Below are 6,445 nucleotides of genomic sequence, written 5' to 3'. Positions count from 1 at the left end.
GGTCAGACTGAAGGTCTCATTCTCTGTTAAAGAGTTTATCTCCTCTTTCATTGCATCAGCCCACATTTCTGATTTCTTAGAGCCTACAGCCTGCATGTATGTTTTGGTATACGTCACAAGCAACCCTGAAATAATCTACATTTTCACCTTCATCATTACAATCAGCCTTACACTGATACTCCATTACATATTCTGGAGCGTTTCTTTGTCTATTGGGATAGCGTCGTGCACTCTCTCCCTGTTCTCTTTGAGTACCATCTGTCTGGATCTGACTAGCCTCAATATTCTCCTCGCTATAGGACTGTACACCCACATTAGGCTCTCTCTGATTCTGACTGACCATTTTTGTCCCTGCTGGTGTTGTGGGAATAGTTTCTCCATAAGTGTCATCATCCATATAATGATTTGTCTGAGTCTGACTATCTGCGCTACTCTTGGTGATACATTTTACCAGCATATGTTTCAGGACTTTCCCTGTCTCAGGATAAAATACTTGGAATGCTGGGCTATATTTGTCTTATCCTACAAAAATACCCTTTGCACATCCAGAATATAGCTTCTTCTTATCCTGCTTATACCCGTAGCATTCAGAGCCAAATATTTTCATGTTGGACAAGTCGGGTGTTTTGCCAGTAAAAACACGGTATGGTGTCTGCTCTAGATGCTTACAGTAACACCTGTTATATATCTGTGCTGCTGTTTGTACAGCATATGTCCATAACTACTTTGGGAGGTTACTCTCTAATAGCATGCATCGTGACATCTCAAATAAGGTCCTTCAACCTCTCTCAACAGTACCGTTCTGGTGAGGTGAGTGTGGGGCACTTGTCTCGTGCCTTATCCCTTTCGTCCTAAGTAAAGTTTGAAACTCATGCCCGGTGAATTCAGTGCCGTTGTCAGATCTTATGCAGTTAATGTGTCCATATGGAGCAGTATCCGCTATAATTTTTCAGTAGCATTTGCTGTATCGCTCTTTGCTTTGATAAAGTATGGAAAAATCATCCCACTATAATCATTAGTAAATGCTATTGCATATCTGTATCCGTCTTTATCTGCTGGTTCTATTGGACCGCATAGGTCTGTATGCACTAGCTCTAGTACTGTCTTAGCTTTTGCATCTGCCTGCCTGTTTCTGCTTTGAGTACATTTTCCCTGCGTACATATTTCACAGTTATGGTTAGACATCTCATGTTTCCCTTTGATCTACATACCTTTAACCACTTTCTCAAGTTTAGACACATCCTCAAAATTACAATAACCAAGTATTCTATGCCATGTCTGGATGTCATGACAACCATTACAAACATCATCAGTATTTTCATCTATCACATTATCCTTGGGTCTAAAGCTCTTATCGATTGTCTTAAACTTTGCCGGGTCATTAATCATGTGTGTCGTGGCACCACAGTCGACCATAACACCTCTCTTTTTTCCTACTTGATTTTGACAGTCACTTATTTTGAAAGTCTCTCTTTTGGGCATTGTAATTATTTGAAAAGACCCATGCAACGTCTGATCTTTTTTTGGCCTCCTTCCACTTGTATTCCAACCCAGTCTCAAGGCATTTCATGTAATAGTCACAAAATAAATGTAGTCTATTGATTCGTGTTCACCAACACGATTTTCCCATTTTTTTCGTGTCAGACAGAACGATTATAAAAGCAATGTATTTCTATCGGTAGTATGTTTCGTGCAACACGTCTTTTTTTTCGTCCGGTCGGGTCTTGGAAGACCAGAAGCTGTGTGGTTCATAAAAACATTTTGTTACTCAATATCAAGCCACGATTATTGTTTTTATTTTTAAATTGTATAATGTCGAACTTTTTTGAAGGAAAGGGGCTCAGAGCCTCAGAATACTGAAATCTGAATTTGTTTCATTTTTTTTTCCTTCTAATTTGTTATTATTTGGTGCAGGCACGAAACATAATACCAATAGAAATACATTGCTTCTAAAATCGTTCTGTGTCAGAATGCTGAAATCTGTATTTTTTTCAAATCTTTTTTTCCTTCTAATTTGTTATTATTTACTGTACATTGCTTTTAAAATCGTTCTGTGTGACACGAAAAAAAATTGGGAAATCGTGTTGTTGAACACGAATCAATTAATTAATTTCGTGACTATAACACGAAATGCCGTGAGGCAGGGTTGTGTATTCCCACGTCACTGGTAAATTGAGTTTTTATATCAATCTTACATATTTGTTTAAACTGTTTTTAAAACATCACATTGCCCTGTTTACATAATCCATCAGGATATGGTCTAAAGTATGCCTCCCGATGACTCGATGCGTTGCTGGATGACTAAAATATTTCTGCAGTCCTCAAACCTCCAACCATTACATACAGTGGAGCAAAAAAGTATTTAGTCAGCCACCAATTGTGCAAGTTCTCCCACTTAAAAAGATGAGAGAGGCCTGTAATTTTCATCCTAGGTATACCTCAACTATTAGAGACAAAATGAAAAAAAAAAATCCAGAAAATCACATTGTCTGATTTTTAAAGAATTTATTTGCAAATTATGGTGGAAAATAAGTATTTGGTCACGTACAAACAAACAAGATTTCTGGCTCTCATAGATCTGTAACTTCTTCTTTAAGAGCCTCCTCTGTCCTCCACTTGTTAACTGTATTAATGGCACCTGTTTGAACTCGTTATCAGTATAAAAGACACCTGTCCACAACCTCAAACAGTCACACTCTAAACTCCACTATGGGCAAGACCAAAGAGCTGTCAAAGGACACCAGAAACAAAATTGTAGACCTGCACCAGGCTGGGAAGACTGAATCTGCAATAGGTAAGCAGCTTGGTGTGAAGAAATCAACTGTGGGAGCAATTATTAGAAAATGGAAGACATACAAGACCACTGATAATCTCCCTCGATCTGGGGCTCCACGCAAGATCTCACCCCGTGGGAGCAAAAATCCCAGTACCACACGGGGGGACCTAGTCAATGACCTGCAGAGAGCTGGGACCAAAGTAACGAAGGCTACCATCAGTAACACACTACGCCGCCAGGGACTCAAATCCTGCAGTGCCACACGTGTCCCCCTGCTTAAGCCAGTACATGCCCAGACCAGTCTGAAGTTTGCTAGAGAACATTTAGATGATCCAGAAGAGGATTGGGAGAATGTCATATGGTCAGATGAAACCAAAATAGAACTTTTTGCTAAAAACTCAACTAAACGTGTTTGGAGGAGAAAGAATGCTGAGTTGCATCCAAAGAACACCATACCTACTGTGAAACATGGGGGTGGAAACATCATGCTTTGGGGCTGTTTTTCTGCAAAGGGACCAGGACGACTGATCCGTGTAAAGGAAATAATTAATGGGGCCATGTATCGTGAGATTTTGAGTGGCAACCTCCTTCCATCAGCAAGGGCATTGAAGATGAAACGTGGCTGGGTCTTTCAGTATGACAATGATCCCAAACACACTGCCCGGGCAACGAAGGAGTGGCTTCGTAAGAAGCGTTTCAAGGTCCTGGAGTGGCCTGCAGTCTCCAGATCTCAACCCCATAGAAAATCTTTGGAGGGAGTTGAAAGTCCGTGTTGCCCAGCGACAGCCCCAAAACATCACTGCTCTAGAGGAGATCTGCATTGAGTAATGGGCCAAAATACCAGCAAAAGTGTGTGAAAACCTTGTGAAGACTTACAGAAAACGTTTGACCTCTGTCATTGCCAACAAAGGGTATATAACAAAGTATTGAGATGAACTTTTGTTATTGACCAAATACTTATTTTCCACCATAATTTGCAAATAAATTCTTTGAAAATCAGACAATGTGATTTTCTGGATTCTTTCCCCCCATTCTGTCTCTCATAGTTGAGGTATACCTAGGATGAAAATTACAGGCCTCTCTCATCTTTTTAAGTGGGAGAACTTGCACAATCGGTGGCTGACTAAATACTTTTTTGCCCCACTGTAGATGTGCCAGAGAATGTTTTATGTTGATTGGTGTATGCACCATCATACAGTGTGTCAATATCACTGAGGGTATGAATTTATAAACAGCAATGCAAAAATAGTGGTCACAATATTCCGATTCACAATTTGTCCGTATATCTGTACATATGCATGCTCTATGCAACCCAACATTGCTTAAATTACTTGCTGTTGGAGTCAAAGCAGTTCTGCTTGTACAGTATGGGCTGCATCTATAGTTTTTCCAACCCAGTTTAGATTTAACCACGCCCACTTCCGCATTACGCAAGGATCGACGTAGCTCTACGCGATAGCTTCATAGACTTCATCTTCGGCGGTCGCGTTAAAGCAGGATATTGAATAGTTGTTTTTTGTCTTTCCAAAGGATTTGTTGACTGAAAGTAAACAAAACACTTTCTAAACACTTTAGTTTTTATTATTTTGACATGCACATTATCATAAGATCCCACAAAAACCCAGTGTTGAATCTATTCCTAACAAATGAAAACAATGCTCAAGAATAAACGAGACAATGCAATACACATTTAAAAAATAATTACAAGCTTTTCAATTACAAGCCAACAACAAGGCATTTCATCTATTTCTAAGAAAATAAAAGGCAACAGTGCTCAAGAATAAATGAGACAATGTTATCAATGCGATCCATAAAAAAAAAAGTCAATACAAGCTTTTTAATGTATACTTATTAGAGGCTCGACTGAATGTGTCACTACGTCATCGAAGTCCCCATTTACCTATTCAGCTTCAATACATAGAGATCAATACCAAATGCACAAAAATAGGCAGCATGGCTCTCGTTGAAGTGGTCATTGTTTAAGGAGAACACGTAGAAGCAATGGTCGATTTTGATATCTTATTGCCAAATGTTTAGCCATTTGTTTAACCCATTCAATTAGATATTTCAATCAAGACAACAGAGTGTTGTCTGCGTCATTTAGTTAATTGTTTAATGTGTTTTTTTGACAGTAACATCCTCATCCTGTACTGGCTGCTCTTCCAATTGTTCTTGGCAGTTTTCTATGTTTTTTGACTCAAGGTGCTTAGTGATTCAGTACTTTTTTACTATTTTTTAAATGGATATTTTAATTTCATAACAAAAAAGAGGGTTATCATCCATTGCTGCGAAATGGTTTTGGTATTGAATGTTGTTTAGAGAAGGGGGCGTGATCATAAGACAACCATGACTATATATTAGAGCATTATGATTTCATTAAAAAGTTCTTGCTTTGTTAGCTTTCTAGAGGTAGTGTGTGAGTCAGTGTGTCTGTCTTTTGTACACCTCATGCAAATGAACACAATTTACATGTAATTTCTTTATGGAGTATATATTCTGTTTTACAGTATGGCTCTGTAACCAGTCGGCTACCAAAACGCTTCAACCTGGTTGTTTGTAAGATGTCTTTTATTTTCCTAGCGTCCTTCAAGATAACATAATTTACACTCTCATTTCATTTGTGACAAAATGTAGCCACAGGGTTTCGATTATCTGTATAATCCCTATCAAAAATCCATCGTAGTGCTTGAAGGTTTAATAAGGTGTCGAAGATGGAGAAAATACATCTATTCTCTCCCAATTACATAACGTGACAGCACAGCGGTGAACCCTGAACTTCATTTTTCTGCTGGTGGAAGAGTTTATCTACCTCAGGAATACCCTTTCATCACAGTGTTGTTCAGACACTTTCAAAAAAGATGTGGTCCCTATGTGTGTGTATCAGTCTACATACATAAGTTGTAATAGGCAATGATGCATCCTCTGCGTGTTGTACAAACCTATTGATATTCACAGCCACTCTTTAAAACATTTACTATAAGTAATGTACTAAAGTACGTTCCATACGCACTCTCACTTGCCTGTTCTACTTATACCCTGGGGAATGAAAATCGACTACACACTCATTTCTAAAAGCTTTTATTTTCATAGTTCTCACAGTTCAGAGTTACAAGTACATTATTTAAGGGGATTGAGATTGTTTTATTTTAATTATTAACAAATCAAATGTAAAGGAGAATAAATCTTTATTCTACTAACAAGCACTGACAGTATAGTCAAAGCCTTATTTCTTTGTGAAAAAACAGTATTGTGCGCCTTCAACTGTATCATGTGGTTTCTCATTTTTTTCGTGGAACTATTTCATCCACTTAAAAGTGTTTAGGTCTATTGTGACTGATCAAAGTCCATCGGCTAATGAGGACTGTGCGATACGGTCAAAAGCTCCTGAACTTGAGAGTTTCTTGACTGTTTTGTAAAGCACTGTGTCTTTGAACTGTTAAATGAACTGTCTAGGTAAACTGCATTTATGTTCAGAAACTGTTCAAACAGACTTTTAGCTGTCAAATTGAGAGAGATGACAGGACTGACACCACTCTTATATCGATCTATTTAATATAAAGCCACCACCAGCAGTTAGCTTAGCAAAGTTTATCACACAATCTGGAAACAACGGAAAATAGCTAAATCTGCCTACCAGGCAAAAATAAGTATGCCTTTGGAGGGAGGCAC

The sequence above is a fragment of the Notothenia rossii genome (genome assembly GCF_949606895.1).
Source record: "Notothenia rossii genome assembly, chromosome: 8".
NCBI lineage: Eukaryota > Metazoa > Chordata > Actinopteri > Perciformes > Nototheniidae > Notothenia > Notothenia rossii.
Note: the sequence above shows the minus strand (reverse complement) of the source record.